The 19,679-nt window shown below is 39.2% G+C and overlaps 1 long non-coding RNA gene across 4 annotated transcripts; it reads left to right on the top strand.

The window, feature by feature from the left end:
- The first annotated feature begins 1,370 nt into the window (after positions 1-1,370).
- Positions 1,371-5,693, top strand: LOC135426175 (uncharacterized). 4 transcript variants are annotated; one of them, XR_010435857.1, is made up of 4 exons: positions 1,371-2,558; positions 2,618-2,753; positions 2,832-3,556; positions 3,628-5,693. It is a non-coding gene; the product is annotated as an uncharacterized LOC135426175 (long non-coding RNA). The 4 variants fall into 4 exon arrangements; XR_010435856.1 differs by having other exon boundaries at positions 1,372-2,558; positions 2,810-3,556; positions 3,628-5,692; XR_010435855.1 differs by having other exon boundaries at positions 1,374-1,699; positions 1,781-2,558; positions 2,618-3,556; positions 3,628-5,685.
- The last annotated feature ends 13,986 nt before the right edge of the window (positions 5,694-19,679 follow it).

The following is a 19,679-nucleotide window of genomic DNA, read 5'->3' on the forward strand; positions in this document are numbered from 1 at the left end:
AATGTTAATAGAATTAAATTTTTGTTCAACTTAGGCGAAAACAAATTAATATAAGCGTCGAAAGAGGTCATGAACTAGCATTTAGCTTAATAAAAACACTTTTAATGTTTAACATTTTTTTGTTGCAGATATCCCCGAAGCTTACATCCGTTTAGGAGCATCTTTAGATGCTAATGCCTTACGTGAAGGAACTGATGTTTACTTTGACTGTTTCGTGGTTGCTCACCCTCCGGTGTTTAGGATTGAATGGAGGCATAACGTAAGTCTTTTCTGTAAAGTTAGTTCAATAGTGCGGATTTGCGCAGCAATAAAATGCACAAAATGACTGAAAAATACTTTTTTTGAGTATTCGTTCTTAAAGGCATTTTAAAATCTATATATATATATATACACGACTTGAAATCGGTCCGACCGACTTGAATGATTTTTATACCCTGAACCCATTAAAAATGGGTAAAAAGGGTATAATGTATTTGTGCAGATGTATGTAACAGTAACAGGCAGAAGGAAGCATCTCCGACCCCATAAAGTATATATATTCTTGATCAGCATCAACTGCCGAGTCGATCAACCCATGTCCGTCTGTCTGTCCGTCCTTCCATCCGTCCGTCGGTCCGTATGTAGAAACGCAAGGATCTCAGAACCTATAAGAGCTAGAGACAAGTAATCGATAAAAATCGATAACGAAATCCTGGTTTTTAAGTAATTTCGGCAAATAATATGAGCTAGAGACGCCAAGCTTGACATGTAGCTTGTAGAATAGTATATATATAAAATAATCCTTCATTTTATGGCTATGGCCACCTCCCCTTTACCACCACAAAGCTATAAATCAAGTAAATTATCCAATTTGTATTGCCCATCAATTTAAGCCACAATTAATGCAATAGATTATACAATTGAGAATACACAAATATTCTATATTCTATTCTACAATAAAATGTACTGTCGAAAATTTCATTAAGATCGGTTAAGAAACACAAAAGTTATGTGCGCACTTGTTAGCATCAGCTAGCGCAAATTCGAAGAATTCCTGTATACATGTAAACACACACATTCATGCGCGTCTGCTTTGAATTCGTTCAACAGCATTGCAATTGCGATTGTATTGTTTTCTGTGCTGCTATTTTAATTGTTTTTTACTCATTACAACTCAATTATTGGTGTGGCTCTTGAGTAGAGGCGGCGGCAAACGAGCGCGTACCCCGAACGTATCCCCTAGTCGGGAGCTCCCGACTAGAGCCTCTTACTTGGTTTTGTTGAGTTGCGAACACCAGGGTTATATCAACAAATTTGTTTTGAGAAAGTCGGGAAAAATAGGTTAAATTTTTGTAAGAATCAATATAGCTTTGCGATATCTAACAAAGAAAGACGTTTGTCCTACCTAAACTACATATATGAAGACAGTATATTTATTTATTATTTTGTTTACAATTACGTGTACAAGTCGTCCTTTAAATGCAGCGTGCATGAAAGTAAAATTAAATACTACAAGGACTGTACTATTCACATGCTTGGGCAACTGCATACATTTTTTTGTTAAACATAAACGTCGCGCATAGTAACCAGCTATACGCTATCTCGCACTAACGCATGTTCGCGCAGACTTGTATTATAGTTTGGCGGTGTAAAGCTTGTTGATCGCTACATTAATAATGTTTGATGAAAGTGCAAGTGCGTGTGTCAATGACGAAACGAGGTCAGTTAATCGCGTGGCGGTTGGAAACCAAGCTGCTGTTCTTAAAATAAAGATTAAGAATTTATATGAGCGGCTCCATAGATTATCCTCTGAACTGGATTCTGTGCGATTTCGCGATGTTGATGCCTACGAGATGCAAGATTATATAAGCCTCTGGCCTCTGACTTGCAGGCAAAATTTGAAACAACTTATGAGGCAGATGGATGTGAGTCATGCCAGCATTGAAGTGGACTTTAGTCAAAGTTTGAGTCAACTATTATTCGTCTATGGGTGTCTCTTCAGCGCGAGCGCATTGTTCCACTTTTAATTCAGCCGCAGCTGATAATTTGCGTTCCAGTATTTTTGTTGCAAACTAGTCTCGATTGCCTCAACTGCAATTAACAGAGCTCAATGGAAATTACCCAGAGTGGGTCGATTTCTCGAGTATGTTCACCACGGTCATTGACAAGGATCCCTATTTGACCAACATTGAAAAACTGCAACATCTATGGTCGTGCCTGAAAGGAACAGCACTGGATACAGTCGATCAAAGATTTCGCTGCAGTAACAAATTTGCTAAATGGCGAAAACGGCTCCGTAAGCAAGCGCATGTCTAAAGAGAATATCATCGAGTTTGATGATGTGCAAAGGGATGCATTCGAGAGGCTAAGAAATATTTTAGCTTCAGAAGACGTCATACTCAGTTATTCTGATTTCCGAAAACCATTCGATCCAACGACGGATGCTTCTGCATATGGTATCGGAGCGGTACTGTCACAAGAAGGCACGCCAATCACAATGATATCAAGAACTCTAAAAGATAACGAAGCGCATTTCGCATCAAACGAAACAGATCTTTTGGCTATAGAATGGGCGTTGGGTAAGTTGCAGCAATACCTGTACGGTACGCAAGACATCAATATCTATACTGATCACCAGCCACTCACCTTCGCTGCGTCGGATAGAACCCAAACGCAAAGATAAAAAAATGGAAGGCGTATATGAACACAACACAAACATTTTTTGCAAGCCAGGCAAAGAAAACCATGTAGCGGATGCGCTTTCGAGGCAAAACGTAAATGCTTGCAAAATGAACTATCGTATAACTCACCTACACGATAGAAACCACAGACAAACCGCTTAATTATTTTAGGAACCAAATAATTCTAAAGAAGGCACAGTTTCCGTTGAAACGTACATTTGTACTATTTCGAGAAAAAGTGCGGAACACCATATATTTCACAAAAGATGACGAGGTCCTCCAGGAAATAAAAATTGTGGTGCAACCAAGCCTCGTAAACGCGATTCAGTGCGGGCTGCACTTAGCACTCCTACAGAATGAACTCGTAAAAGCATTTCCGGCAGCCAAATTTTGGCACTGCAAAAATCTAGTGACCGATGTCACAAACAACCGAATAAAGAGAAATAGTTAAAGCTGAACATAACCGCGCCCATAGAACGGCCCAGGAGAATGTAAAACAAATCCTTGGCGATTACTATATATAGTGAGACATCCCACAAAACAGGAACTAGGTATAACACCGATACCATCAAACGCGGGTGAAATGCTCCATTTGATGACACTGTAGAACTAATAACGCACGCGACTATCGAATACAATCGGACGATTCATTCAGTGACCAATAGAGGTTATTCACGCGTCGACTGAAGAGTCAAGAGTGAAAATAATTGTACCCAGCAGACCCAACTAGAGAGAAACAATCCAAATCGACAAAAATGGGTTTTCAAAGTAGGAGAAAAAGTATTCACAAAATAAAATTGAAGGCTAGGGAACAAGCTAACAGAGGAAGTTGTACAAGCACACTTGGGAATGTCTGTTCTTATAAAAGCGAGGGTGGTCCATAAGGACAACCTAAGGTAGCGTTAGTCTTCATTTCACCCAATAGGTTTAAGAGACAAAATAGTTTTTAATCCGTTTTTCTTTGCAGGGTTATCGGCTTGGTTATTGTCCTTCTAATAGCACCAAATGCTCGGATCACCGACTATTCTCACTCCAAGTATATTCCGATGGTTGAAGGTAATGTACTAGTATGGGAGCAGAGAGGCTACGTTAGACCTTGTAGTAAGCTAACGGAGCTAGCAGCAATAATAGACGAAACAGGCAAACCGTCGAGACTTTTCTGCAATCCCACATGCGTAAATTACTAGACGGGGATTTACTGCTAGGGTGCATCACAGAATCGCCAGGAGTTTGGATTTTCTGCGCACGGCACTCAAGGTTGTAGCCGGCACACCAGATGCCGCAGATTTAGATATGATTAGGATGACGGAATCAAAGTTGATCGAGTCAAATAATATGCAGGTAGTAATAAATACGGAAACCCAGAAGCAAATAAATCTGCTTACAGATACCGTTAACAAATTAATAAAGGCAAAAAACAGCGAGTTTTTTGCCACTCCACATCTCTATGAAGCGCTGTTAGCAAGAAAAAGAATGCTGATAACTGCGATTCAGAACCTGATGCTTGGTATTACCCTGGCCTCCCCCATAAAGGTCCTCCAATCAGAAAGTATTGTTCATATTATAATCAATTATCCAAAAATTAAGTCCGTCTGTAGAAAAGTTATAATTTTGCCTGTGTCACATGGACACGACGTACTTCAACTACAGGACGACATCGTAGCCGAGTGCAACAGCGAAATTCTGGCAGTCGTCAACCGTGATGCAACCACCTACGCATCAATCTGCAAATTGTCTCATCACGACACTTGCGCACGCGGCCTACATTCCGGTGGGACGGCACACTGTCGCACTCAGTCGAGCTACTTAGAACCAATCACTGTTATAGATGTTAGTATCATAGTGGTAAATGAGAGCCACGCAAGGGGCAGTACAGATGAAGAGCAGTAGTATCAATAAACGGGTCTTATCTCATAACACTCGAGCGTTCGGCCATGGTCAACAGCGTCAAGTACATCAACCAGCGCGAAGCCTTATGGAAGATGCCGGGTTTTGCGGCTTCCCCTTTAGTCAACATCATAACCCACGACCCGATCCTTAGCTAGCCACTCTTGCACTGGATGAATTTTTAAAACCTTATTACCATCCAAGGCTTGCAAGAAAGGATGGACGCTGTGGGATCGCCCAAGATATTGTGCGCTGCGGGACTTGGGCTCAGCCTTGTGTTCAGTGCCCTCATCTTCTTCGTTCAACGACTTAGGAGGAAACGACCTTCGAAGGAGATTCAGAAGGTCGTCGAGAGCTTTAAGATGGACGAGGACGCCCTTTTTTCAAAAGAGGGAGTAGTTAACGAGTGCCCTTCGCGCGCAACAGTTTGACAATTTTTTGTCAACCAGAACATTGGTCAACAGTTGCGCGCATGATGCTGACACAGCGGATTCTTGGTGGCCAGTGCTCTGATTGAAGTGGTCAGCGTCTGTAGCCTGAGCCCTTGCCTGTGTCGCAAGAGCAGTGTTCTCGCTTATGCTTAGTCGGCTTGCCGACTGCTGTTGCAAAAGCTACATTATAATTTTTTTTATGCACCAGCCGCTGTGGCTTCTAGTTCTTAAGTTTCGTTCTGTTCACACATTCAACAAGTGCACTGCTTCTGTAATACATTACTCCGGCTTTGCCACATTTGATATCATATTATTTAATTGCTTAGCCACAAGGCTAGCGATTGGGAGCTTCAAGGCACCAACTTATACTCCAGTTATTCTGCAATTGGAATAACCCTGGAGGACTAAATCTTCAGAGACTTGGCCACTGGACTGTCGCTGAACTCTTGCAATCTCGCCAGCGATGACGATACCCCGAGGAAGTGACGGCGCACGCCGCCAATTGCGTAATTTATATACGTTACTGCAAAAGCTAGACAGCGCTAGGCAAGCTGGCTGGGACGATGTTGCGCAGTTGGACGTCTTACCACCCCATAAGCGGCTTGCAGCCTTCATCGAGAAACGTTGCAAGAGGCTGGAAAATGCAGATCACGCTACGACAGTGTAAGCGCCTAGCTGCCAGATAGGGCAGAACAACAGTACTAGTAAAAAACAAGTAAGAGGTTCTAGTCGGGAGCTCCCGACTAGGGGATACCCTGAAACCTCTTATTCTTATATACACCAAATGCTGTTCGCGCTACGCGCTCGTTTTCTTTAGTGGTAATAAAAATAAATTAAAAAATAAAAAGTTCCCTTGGCAGGGTTTGAACTCGCAACTGACCGCATTACTTGCTGCCGCAACTACGCAACAGCCACACCAACCAACAAAAAAAAAAATAGTTTCCTCGGCAGGGTTCGAACTCGGAACTGACTGCGCTACTTTCCGCCGCCTCTACTTAATATCCACACCAATAATGAAGTCTTGATGAGAAAAAAGCGAATTAATATAGCAGCACAGAAAACAATACAATCGAAATTGCAATGCTGTTGATAGAATTCAAAGAAGACGCGAATTAATGTGTGTGTGTACATGTATACAGAAATTCTTGGAACTTGCGCTTGCTGCTGCACGTCTTTGCAGGCCAAAACATATTTTGTTTCGTGTTTCTTAACCGATCTTGATGAAATTTTCAGTAGATTTTATTGTATTATAAAATATTCGTATATTCTCGAAATGAGAATTGCATTTAAATTGTGGCTTAATTATTTAGACAATACAAATTGGTTTTCTAACATGATATATAGCTTTTTAGTGGTAGCGGGGAGGTGGCGATAGCTATAAAATGAAAGATACTTGATATATATATACTAATCTAGAAGCTACAAGTTTGGTGACTCTAGCTCTTATTATATACCAAAATTGCTCCAAAAACAGGTTTTCGATTTTATCGATTACTTGGAAACGGGGCAAGTTATCGATTACCGGAATCAAACTCGATCTGCGCATGGACTAGGAGGACCTAAAATTTCAAGTCTCTATCTCTTATAGGTTCTGAGATCCTTGCGTTCATACATTCGGACAGATGGACGGACGGACATGGCTAGATCGACTCGGTTATTGATGCTGATCAAGAATATATATACTTTTTGGGGTCGGAGATGCTTCCTTCTGCCTGTTACATACATTTGCACAAATACATTATACCCTTTTTTCCCATTTTTAATGGGTTCAGGGTATAAAAATTAGTACAAGACTTGCAATCGCATATTTAAAAGTTAAATACACTTATTTAAAAAGATAATTTAAATCTAGAAAAGAGTCTTATCAATATTACAGACGAGAAGAAGCTAAAAGAAAACTGTAATAACAAAATTAATTAGCTAAATAAAAAAATAATCAACCTCGAGGATTTTGTATTTAAATACTAAGCATTGAAGGCGAGAAACTACCAGTAATGATTAAAAACAGAAAACACATAGTCTAACAAGTTAAAGTGCTCAGGTCGGGATTGTCCGACTAGAAAATACCCAGAACCCAAGTATTAGACCCCAAAAATACTTTTAAATATAAATTTAGGGTATAGATTTATTTTTTTGTTTTCATAAAACTCTTATGTTTTTAATAATCACATTTTAATTATATGCACCTGTGTATATAATCCTAATTTACAGAGGGTACACTGAACAATTGCAGAGATAGCACTGTGATACCTGTACACTGTCTCGAGAGAAATTTGAAAATGCCCAATTTATGTGAGAACCACAATTGGTAGCGGGAGCATTTCATCGTAACACACCTACATCTATTAAATTTGCTCAAACATAAATTATAATCTCCTAAAATAATGCAACTGTCCCTTGGAAATGATGTTGCTGCAATATATCCTAAAGTTATGTTTAAAACAAACCAAGCGTATATGACAAACTTTTGTAAATAACTAAAAAACCTACAGATTTATAACGAAATATGGCATACTAAAAAACGACTGAACCAGATATTTTCCTACCGCTAAAGTAATTAGATTTAAAATTGCATTCTTAATATACATGAGGGTTCATTCCCCCCTTAGGTCACTTTACATTAGGTATTGCCGCGTAATATACACGGCAACTATACAAAACCCAGGAATGTCAATAGTTTCATTTGACTATGGTAAGCTCTCAACATAACATAGAAGAGGTGACGGAAGCATCAACCTGAGTGATCAAATATCTTTAATATGTTGTTGCTATGAATGCTTTCAGTATTATGAAAGAAAATGTTTAGGGCGGTGTTGTTTGCTAAGTGATCATAATGTATTCGCAGTAGTTTCCCAGTCCGCAATTCCTCTATCTCATATTGGACCTTATCGCCATTTTCGGAGGTTTAGGAGAAACAAAATCTCCTATAATAAACAGCTGTTGCTCTCTACAAGCTACGTACATTGAAGCACGCTGCATACGAGAGCAAATGTGAACCACCATTTTGCTATACGCAGCTCCCTTCTACCTTCTGCGGGTACAATTGAAAACTGCCTACGGTCAATAGAAACTTGCTCATTTCTTCTATATTGAAAACTTTTAACTATCTTCCGAGTTGGGATCCAGAAAGCTTCCGTACGATGCGTACATTTTGCTAGAACACCTACGCTATAATCTGAAAATTTCATCCATAAAGATATTGGAGTGCTGGATGCATAAAAATCTCTTTGCATTAACACGCCTGATGTGCCATTAAAGAATGCAGTATCTTCATTAACCGTAATCATAAATTTCAAAGTGGCTTTTAGATAAAGAGACCTACACAATCACTGTGTTTCGAACGACTTAAAGCTACTAACGGCTTGTAAAATTCTCTGTCTACAAGCGACAGTTAAATGTGTAGCTTTAATAAAATCATCAACGGTAGAAATAAATTGATCAGTCGAAATTGAGTTTAGCTTTATCGGTTTAAAAATTTCTGTCGCCGCATTAGTACTAAATAGATAAATGGCATCATCGGGCACATCCGATTGCTTACAAATGAGGGATCGGACTAGATTAATATCATCGGCTAGCATGTGTCCCAACGCCATATTATTTAATGCAGAAGCACATGATTAGTCCTCCCGTTGTCGCATGAATTCGGTAAGCTCAAAATTCTTGATTAGCAATAGCAATTAGCAATAAAGCATAAATTGCCCTGTAGGGATCATTATAGTTCGATTCGAAAATCCAACGGTCATCTACAGGTGATAACTGTCGTCGATCCTCGAAAACTACTACAGAAATACCACCAAATGGAGAAGAATTTTTAAAATTTGTTTTTAACCCAGTCTAACTGGGAAAACATTTTGGAGCCTACAATAGATATTTCATCCATAATATTTATATTATCTCTATATATAAAACTGTTTGTCCTGACTGACTGACTGGCTGACTGATTGCTGATCAGCACACAGGCCGAACCGTAAGAGCTAGGAACATGAAATTTTCACTTTAGTTACCTTATGTGATGAAGGTGCACGTTAAGACGGGTTTTCGGGAAACTCCATGGCAAGAGTGGAAAAATCTGCGAAAAACGTTTATATGAAACTTTTTTGTTTACCATCCGATCGGCCTCAAACTCATTTTCAAAGATCTTTGTTCAAATTCATTTCAGGGGTGTTTCGAACTTTTTGGAAAATCCATCCCTCCTTGGTGGAAATGGGGGTCAAAGATTTGGTGGGTGATGTTTCGCGCTCAAGTTCATATCCAAGGATCTATATGTAAAATCATTTGAGACTTGTTTCACATTTTTCTCAAAATTAAAGCATCGTCGAAAAAAAGTGCGATTATAAGATTGTTTTGGTTAAGTTTTAAGTTTTGTTTGATTAGCTTCAAATTTTTTTTTCAAAGCTCTACATAAGAAGTTTATAAATACTCGTTTCAGGGATTTGGGGAATTGTGGTTTATTGGCGAAAAACGTTTGCATGAAAGATTTTTGCTTACCATCCGATCGGCTTAAAAAAATTGTAACGATCTTTTTTTAAATTAATTTGAGGCGTGTTTCACACTTTTCGAAACATGCATTCCTCCTGAGTGGAAATGGGGGTCAAACATTTGGTGCGTGACTTTGCATGTTCAAATTTATTTTCAAAGATCTACACGAAGAATCATTTGAGACGTTTCGATTCATGTTTACAACATTTAGTTGGTAATTTATTTCCGTCAATCCTAATATTCGAAGTCTATGATCTACTACTTCCTGATTTTTAACATTGCCTTCATTTTTTGCCTGTGCTGCATTTTCAAGCGCATGCTATCGTCTTAGCTATTATATTTCCTGCGATTGCACTCGATTAACTCCTGATTTTGCTCACAAAACAAATCGGAGTCTTTCGTTACTAGTTCTACATTTTAATCCCTCCACGGGACATACAAAATACTAAGTTCTCTTAAGTAATTTCTCCTATCTGTATTAATATTAAATCTCTTATAGCTAATTATACACGGTGTGTGCCCCTTCTTTACGCAATCACTTCCATCATCTACAAATTGGCTAGTACCACTTTGCCGTTTGCTAATACTATAAAAAGCAGCAAAATCAGCTAGGCATAAACTATCTAGAGAATCTGGGCGCTGAACTTAATGATCTATAAGTCTTACTTCCAATATTGCTTTGGAGTCATCGAACAAGTTTTGCAACTGTTGCCTAGACTTCCTTAACCCAACCCGATGCTCTGGTAATGAAGTATTGATAAAAGCCCCAGCGTTTCTACTTTCGGACAAAGGCATGTCTAAACAGAAGTAAACTGCTTCCTGTGCTGTCATTTCCGTACCCAAAATAAACATATGCCCTTTTGCTTTATAGTTACATTGCCACTGCTAATCTGGCTTACTGCTTCACACATTAGCTTTGAAATTCTTCTCTGGGACTTACTAATATAATTAAGGACGTAACTGCAGCCCGCATGGAAATATAATATAAGCTGGAAGAAGATGAGTATTATAAACGCTTTAAATATATTTTATATAGCATTCGTAACTAAAGTTATGTTGATCGTGTGACAAAAAGTTATTGAAATCGCTAAGGTAATCTATGGTTTCACGATCAAAAGGGATATTCCAAAAATCACTGAATCTTGGAAGGCATGGAAAACCAAAACTATGTTTTTTTTGTGCCCCAACTTCTCAATACATGAGGGCGCGTAATTGTAAGTTTGATACTCAAAAAATGCAGCATAAAATGCTGCCTATAACGAACATCAAACTATCTAGCGCAAGTAACAGGGTCCGCTCTAATTAGACATGCTTTAGTGTCAAAACTTAAATAAGCTGATAATTTGTGTAACCTATTTACATTATTAGAAAGTAAAACTAATAGCTCTGCCCAGTTGCTTTTTGCTGTCGAATAGGTTATAAAAAAGGTTGGAAGGCCAATCTGCCTTATCATCGCCATGACCTTTTTCTCTTCTGCTTCCCAATGAGCAAGTGAAAGGCGAATACTTTTCAATAGGTATCATCGTGACGTTTTAAGCGTTCTTAGTGTTCCACATTGTGCTGCCGTGATACCATGAGTGGCGCTATGCTTGTAAAACTTACTCGACACTTTCTCTTAATGTCAAAAAAAATAGTTGGGAAGGCTAGCTCCTCTGAATCATAATCTGAGATCATATCTAAAGGTCGCCGACCATTTCTACTATCCTTAGCATTGCATTATTTTTGACAGGGACGTTTTCTAATAATGTTTCCTAGCCTTCTTGATTAATCTCTTCTTTTATATTATTCTCATTATTCTTGGAATCTTGAGAAGATCTTTCTATTAGTTGCGATCTGTCGTCAGCAGATGCAACAACTAGAATTTCGCCAGATGAAAAGGACGACAACCTCTAATTGCATCAGCAACTTTAGATGAGCTAATGTTTTCTGCCATGGAATCATCGCTATATTCTATCCTACGTTTGAGATGAATCTGAACTACCTCGGTCTCATTGTGCGCCCTCGGAAGGGAAATTAAACACCCAGGAATTGGAACTTTGACCAATGCTCCTTTAATTGCATTTTGTCAACCATATCCTTAAAACTTAAGAATCATACAAGGAATTCATAATATATGCCTTTCTTCAAATGGCGTTAAGCCTTTCAAACAATCTGGCAGATCGGGATAATCTAGGACATTTTTTATGGAAGCCGTTGGTTTCTTGCCTAATTAAAAAAGCTTTAAATATTTTTAACAAAGGGAAATATTAAAGAAAGATATAAAATTAACTGAGAGTGCGTCTGCACTGCACTTGCTTTCAATAATATCACCAGAAATGTTGTCCACTGGATGTGGAAACCATAAAACCTTGCAAGAAAGTCATCAGGGGCCCGCATAACTGTTCTACTAAACGCAGCTTTCAGGCCATCTAGGTTGTTTTTTATTGGTTGAGATAATCTATCCTTTGAAAAAGTATCCGGACCTTCTTCCCAGTTTCCCGGTTGCATTGCGCCTATTTGTTGCTATCCAATTACTATTATTACTCCTATACTGGCTTTATTCGCTGGCACAACCTATTATTGGCATAAGATTCTCTCTAATCTGTGACCATTATTTCTAAACACTAGATCTTTCTAAAAGTCGTCATTTCACGTTTTTCGATGGCGAGCTCGCCGAATATTGTCTCGTTCTTGTTCATCTGTTCTATAAACAGGGTCCTGTCGACGTCGCGAGTGGTCTTCAGTATTTTGTCTCTGTTCGTTTGCCTGGTAGTTTGGACCTTGTCTGCCTCAAGATAGGCGCGAAGTATCAGCCAATTGCTCCTGTTGCCTATCTGGAGAATTAGCTCGTCGATCCAATTGGTCTTCAGTATTTTGTCTCTGTTCGTTTTCCCGGTAGATTGGGTCTTGTCGTCGTATTGATCGACGCGAAGCATTTGCCACTTGCTCCTGTTGTATCACTGGAGAATTAGCTCGTCGAGTCGAGACCTACAGTATTTTGTCCCGTGTGCTCTATAAGCTGGGTCTTGTCTGCGTCTCGAGTGCTGTTCAGAATTATGTGTCTGTTCGTTTGCCCTATAAACTGCGGACTTGGTTTCGTTGCTTTTTTCTATTTTTCTCAGTGATTCTAAAATCATAATTTTTTCTACGCTTCGTTGAAAATCTATATTATTTATCCTCCCATGCTATCTGAGTATCTAAGTAGGTATTGACATACATATAAAACTGTTTGTCCTGACTGACTGCTCAACGCACAACGCAAACGGTAAGAGCTAGGAAGTTGAAATTTGTACTGTAGTTACTTTATGTGATGAATGTGCAGACGGCGTTTGGATAAAAGTTTTTTTTACCAAAATTGGCCAAAAAACAGGATTTCGATATCGATTTTTATCGATTACTTTGAAACAGGGCAAGTTATCAAGCATCGGAAAAAACTCGATCTGCGCGAGCACTAGGAGGACCTACAGCTAAACTTTTATGTCTCTACCTCTTATAGGTTCTGAGATCCCAGCGTTCATACATACGAACAGACGGACAGACAGACGGACATGGCTAGATCTACTCAGCAATTGATGCTGATAAAGAATATATGTACTTAATGGGGTCGGAGATGCTCCTTCTGCCTGTTACATACGTTTGCACAAATACCCTCTTTACCTATTTTCAATAGGTTCATGGTATAAAAAGGGGGCGCTATTCAAATGAGCTAAAAATGTTGTGCGTTTTTTACGCAAGTTAATCGGAATCGCCTATTAAAACACCGCCGTTTCCCAAATAACAATTGGTAGATGTATTAGAAACAAAATGCAAAAGAAATTTGTACAACTAAGTGCATTAATCTGTAAGCTATACGCATTTTCACATTTCAAGAAAAGGAGCGCTGTTCACGTGAGCGGCAGTGTATAATGTAGAAAGAATTGATTTTCAATGGTACATATTAATTGATGAGAATAATTGACGAATATAATAGAATATATCATTGAACGATCAAAATACCGCCAATTAAAGTAAGTTCACCGAATGAAAAGGAATTGCTGAGCGCAGTCTACAGCAAAAAAATATATTTACCGGATCACAATTTCATGTTTTTGATAATGTACGCATTAGCAAGTATAAACATATCTTTAATAAGGAATATACACTGAATTGGATAAAAACAAATTTTTAAATATGCCTAGTGAAAAACAATCATCCCACAACATATATATTAGAAGACTATCAAGGGACACCACTTAAAGGAGTATTTCAAAGTTGGAGCGGTCTAACCACCCTTCAGCCGGCATAAGGGCAGGTCAAGTGGGGGGTGTCTTCAAAGACGGCGTAGGTGGAGGCTGTTCTAAGATTTCAAAGCTGGAAGTTGAGGCCGTGCTCCATAGTTGTATGCAGGGTTAAGAGCTGCCTTGTCGCGAGGATTACGGCTAACCTGCCATACTCTGCCAAGTCGACGTTAACTTAACAACTTAATTTTCGACCGATCGTTCCTATGGCAGCTATAAGATATAGTGGTCCGATCTTAATAGGATTTTGCATATATATGGGGAGCATAGTAAAACTAATAAATGCCGAGTTTGATAAAGATATCTTGATAAACAAAAATGTTTTTCATACAAGAACCTACTTTTCGACCGATCGATCCTGTTCCAGCTATATGATGGTCCGATATATGGTGGTCCTATCCAGCTGTTTTTGACATATGTACAGCGTGCAGACAGACTAGTTCGCTTAGAAACAGACAGATTGACATGGCTATATCGACTCGGCTATCGATACTGATCAAGAATATATACGTTATGGGGTCGGATATTTCTACACATTTCACCACAAAATTATAATATCCTCTGAAGAGCAATCTTCTATTTTAATGTTATATATTAATTATAGTAGCTCAATGTTTTAATACGCTTCAACTGTGGAATATTTCATCGATCTTCCGATTAATGATGTTGTTAAAATATCTATTAATTAAAAATTTTTGAGAAAAAGCGCTTCTTTTCTGGAAGGAGGATCCTTAAATAATTTCGCAGGTGTATGTATATTCCTCAATTTAGGAAAGAAAGCGTTGAACTGGAAAAAGAAATACAACATTCTTGTCAAGGTTATATAGAAAGTGCTAGAAAGCAAAGAATAGCTGAAACTCCAACAACATAAAGAACATCAAAAACAACATCAGCACCATCAGCATCAAAGAAATATTTTAATGGTGATCAAGCGGTAGAATGCTTTTTGGCGAGAGCTAATACAGAAAGAACCAAACATTTCTGGAATTTTTGAATACAATATACCATTTTGCAGACAACACCAAGCTGAAAGGATAATGCCAAATGGAGTTAGTGAATCGCTTAAAATGTTTGACGTAAGCGTATTCAATGAAAATAGAATAAGCAAGATAATTAAAGAGTTTAAAAAATATATTATTATTAATCAAATACATTTCCGAATAGTTGCTCCTCACTAGCTGTTAATATTAGTGCTTGAGCTTCTTAAATAAAATAATTTAAAATATAGCCACAGCTACTTAATCCTCTGAGAGAGCTATCCAAATACGTTTATAATTTATTTTTTCGTCGTTTTTTGTTTTAATATGATTTTGATATACTTTAAATTGAGCTTCTTTCGCCTTATCATCATGCTCACATCCGGCTAAAAGTTAGGAATCAATCATTCTTACATATCTTTAATGGAAATTTGAAATGTGAATCTGATATGCATTATTTATACATCTTCCTCCCTACAATCAGCGATATTTAATGCAACTCCTTTACACACTCTCAATTTAAGAGTTTAAATCGGGAAAATTTCTATTGTTAAAACTTTTCATTCTCTGCTCAATATAGCACTCCATCTTTCTCTATTTGAAAAAACAACATTCACTTTAACAAAAAAAATAAAACGAACAAGAGGTTCTAGTCGGGAGCTCCCGACTAGGGGATAACCTGAACCCTCATCTCCTGTCAGGCGAGAGGTATAAAACGAAAAATACTTGATATATATATACTATTCTAGAAGCTACATGTCAAGTTTGGTGACTCTAGCGCATATTATTTGCCGAAATTGCTCAAATAATATTTTTCGATATTGATATTAATCGATTACGGAAACGGGGCAAGTTATCGACTATCGGAAACAAACTCGATCAGCGCGGGGACTAGGAGGACCTACAGCTAAAATTACAAGTCTCTAGTTCTCATAGGTTCTGAGGTCCTTGCGTTCATACATACGGACAGACGGAAGGACATGGCTAGATCGAGTCGGCTATTGATGCTGATCAAGGATATATACACTTTATGGGGTCGGAGATTATTCCTTCTGCCTGTTACATACATGCACAAATACATAATACCCCTTTTACACATTTTCAATGGTTTCAGGGTATAAAAAGGAGGGACCCAACTTTTTCATAATGCTCATAGCCCATGTCTAAGAAGCACAGGGAAAATTTGTTTATGGCGAGTATGGTTAAGATATCTTGGAAAACAAAATTAAACAAATCGATCGTTCCTATGGAAAGTATATGCTATAGTAGTGCGATGTAAATAAGATTTTGCATTAATGTAAGAACATATTGAAACTTATAAATGACGTGTTTGGTCAAGATATCTTGATAAACAGATCAGGTTTGCATACAACAACTAAATTTTCGACCGATCGCTCCTATGGCAGCTATATGATATAGTAGTCCGATGTTGTTAGGATTTTGCATTTATATGAGGAGTATAGTAAAATTAAGTAATGCCGAGTTTGGTCAAATATCTTGATAAATAAAAAAGTTTTTTATATAAGAACCTACTTTTCGACCGATCGTTTCTATGGCAATTATATGATATAGTGGTTCGATGTAGAAAAGATTTTGCTTAAATGTAAAGAGTATTGTGAGACCTATAAATTCCGAATTTGGTCAAGATATCAAAAAGATATTGATAAACAAAAAAGTTTCATAACGATAGCTTTAAAACTGAGAGACTAGTTCGCTTAGAAACAGACAGATGGATATGGCTATATCGACTCGGCTATCGATACTGATCAAGAATATATAAGTTATGGGGTCGGATATTTCTACATATTTCACGACATAATTCTACTACCCTCTGCAGAGGTATTAAAAGTAAGGAGCTCTGGTCGAGCGTTCCCGACTAGGGGATACCCTAAACCCTCTTCTACCAACAGTATATAGAACTCGCGCTATAAGCTTGTTTGCTTTGGCAGCAATAAAACTAAATCATTAAAGCCCGTAACAAATTTCGTTACCATACCAGCAATACATTTTCGATGAGAAAAAAATCAAATAAATTCGCGCATGAATGTGTATGTTTACATTTATACACAAATTCTTGCAGTTTGCGTTTGGTGCCCCAAACACGTGACCTGCCAAAACACGGTACATTTAATAACTTTTGTGATTCTTAATCGACCTTGACGACATCAATAGACAATTGCATTAAAATTGTGGCATAAAGTGATATTTCATATTGGTTTATTCATTTCATTTTTTAGCTATGTAGTGGTATCGGGAAGGTGGCGATAGCTATAAAATGAAAGATACTTGATATATGTATATATACTAATCAAGAAGCTACAAGTCATTTTAAGTGACTCTTGCGATCATACAAACGGACGAAATGACGATCATTCCTAGATCGACTCATCTATTGATGCTGATGAGGAATATTTATACTTTATGGGTCGGAGATACATCCTTTTGCTTGATACATACAGTTGCACAAATACATTATACTCTATTTATCCATTTTTGATGGGTTCAGGGTATAAAAAAGAAGAAATCACCATGAGCAAGAGAGGGATAGTCAATGAGTTGCATGGACCAGCGCGAAAAGCTTTGTGCATACAAGGATAATTATGAAAGTATTCGATGATCATTGGCAGACAGTTTTTTCCTGGATGCCTTGGACCAAGTTATACCATCAAGCAGCTACTCGACTCGCACGTCTGGCACAGGCCTAACTTGACTTTACACCAGCGACGTTCCAACCTTCCGCAAAGTAGTTGCCTTCATGGAACAAACGAAATGCCAAAACTACCACTACCAACTCCAAGAAGATAAGCCTTTTTGTATTTTCGTCAAACAGATGGCATCCTCTACGGCCCAGAACTATATTATCAAGGAAATGCAAAACAAAGGACACAAGGTGGTTAATACCTTCAATCCTAAAGGTAAGGCCTTAAATGGCACGGAGCAAAACAGGCTATATATGTTTTTCTTGGACTTCAAACCGGCCCCCAACAATAAGGAAGCGCTTAAAATAAACCTTCTATGCCGCCAAGGAGTCTTAGTGGAGCGCCCCCGCCGATCTGCTGACATTGTACAATGCCACCGCTGCCAGGATTATGGACATACAAAAAATTACTGCATGGAGCAATTCGTCTGTGGTAGATGTGCTGAAGAGCACCCAACAGGATCTCCTCTCTGTAAAGCAGTCCAGGAAGCCGACTTCTTCTGCGCAAACTGCGGCATAAACCACTCTGCCAATTACAAAGGCTGTAAATGGTACATAGACCGTATTAAGGTTCGCAAGCCGGCCCCTAATATCTCGGCTCCTCTCCACAAGGCGTATAATAACCACGCTCGGCAAATTAGAGATACAATCCAATTTATCCCTCCACCTATGGTAGCTGGCAAATCTATGTCATTTTCGGACATGCTTAGATCGGGCAACACTGCAAACATCCAGCGAAGAGACGCCACCCAACGCATACCAGATGGAAAAGAGTACGAAAGACAGCTCAACAACATTCCCGGAAACCAACCGAGCGACACTCTTCAAAAAAATTCTGAAACACAGCACATCCTAATCCAATTAAGGATCGGATTATGGAACGCGGATGGCTTTAACAGGAAAATCAATGAACTGAGGACCTTCCTCGCCACCCACAATATCGACATAATGCTCCTTACGGAAACACACATGCACATGTGCACAAAAATATATGTCCCCGGATACATTGCATATATAACTCAACACCCCTGCAACTACGGTAGCCTGAGCCACCACCCCCTGGAGCACATACCTCAACCACATCTGCAGATTGCCGTAGTCAGGATAAGCACTAGCAGAGGAGATTTCACAATTGCTTCTCTCTACCTCCCGCCGACAGTGCCATGGACCAAAGCCAATTTTGAGTACCTAATATTGAAACTAGGACAAAAGTTCATTGCGGGAGGGGACTGGAATGCGAAGCACAGACTACGGGGAAACAACAGAGCCTGTACGAGGGGGCAGAGTTTGCAAGAAGCCATAATCGACTGCAGATGCGATGTCTTTGCAACCGGAGATGCAACATATTACGCATACAACTCGCAACGCACTCCAATCGCAATAGACTTTTTCATATATGGTGGCCTAAGGCAGAATTCACTCTCCATCGAGGCCAAATATGACCTCTCTTCGGACCATCTTCCTCTTCTGGCTATTGTCCACACCAACCCTCTGCAGTAGCCAAAAAAATGCAGACAAATGGGGATGCGGAAAGATTGAACTCAACAATTCAGTCAACCTCAACATGACTCTGAGCTCCCCTGAGGACATCGAGGATGCTATCGATTATTTCTTGGCGAAGATTCGAGCAGCAGCCCAACTTGCTACACATGCGATAGAACCGATCAGGCCATCGTCCCCTCGAGACCAAATCCATCCGGCGACAGCCCCACTACTGGCATTAAAAAGGCGGCTACGCAAAGAGTACGTGCGCACTGGTGACCAAAGGGTGAACAGGATTTACAGAAGGATATGCAACAGGCTCCAGAAAGTCTTTAAGCCACCAGCAGTTTTACAAAAAACTTACGGACGCAAGCCCAGACGCAAGTACGGGATACAACCTCTGGCAGTTGACAAAAAACCTAAAAAGACAGCCCCTCCGCAAGAGCCCCATAAAAAGAGATGATGGTTCCTGGGCCAGATCGAGCTTGGAACGCGCTGAAACCTTCGCCATGCACTTAGAGGAGCGATTTAAACCTTTTGATTCCCCACACTCACCCCTGGAAGAATATATAGACAAAACCCTTGAATCACCACATCAACCTGGCCTATCAACGGTCCATAACACCCTCAAAGAGGTCGAAACACAAATCCAAGCGCTTAAGACAAGAAAAGCCCCTGGATCTGCTAAACTGGACAGCAGAACGATAAAGTTGCTCCCCACCAAAGGCATACTCTTCATCGTGCTCATATTTAATACGATGCTTCGAATCCGATACTTCCCAAGGCAATGGGAAAGCCATTATACCATT

This window comes from Drosophila montana, unplaced genomic scaffold (assembly GCF_035044405.1).
Source record: "Drosophila montana isolate Dmon_TW-CO22-7 unplaced genomic scaffold, ASM3504440v1 contig_1978_1, whole genome shotgun sequence".
Classification (NCBI taxonomy): Eukaryota; Metazoa; Arthropoda; class Insecta; order Diptera; family Drosophilidae; genus Drosophila; species Drosophila montana.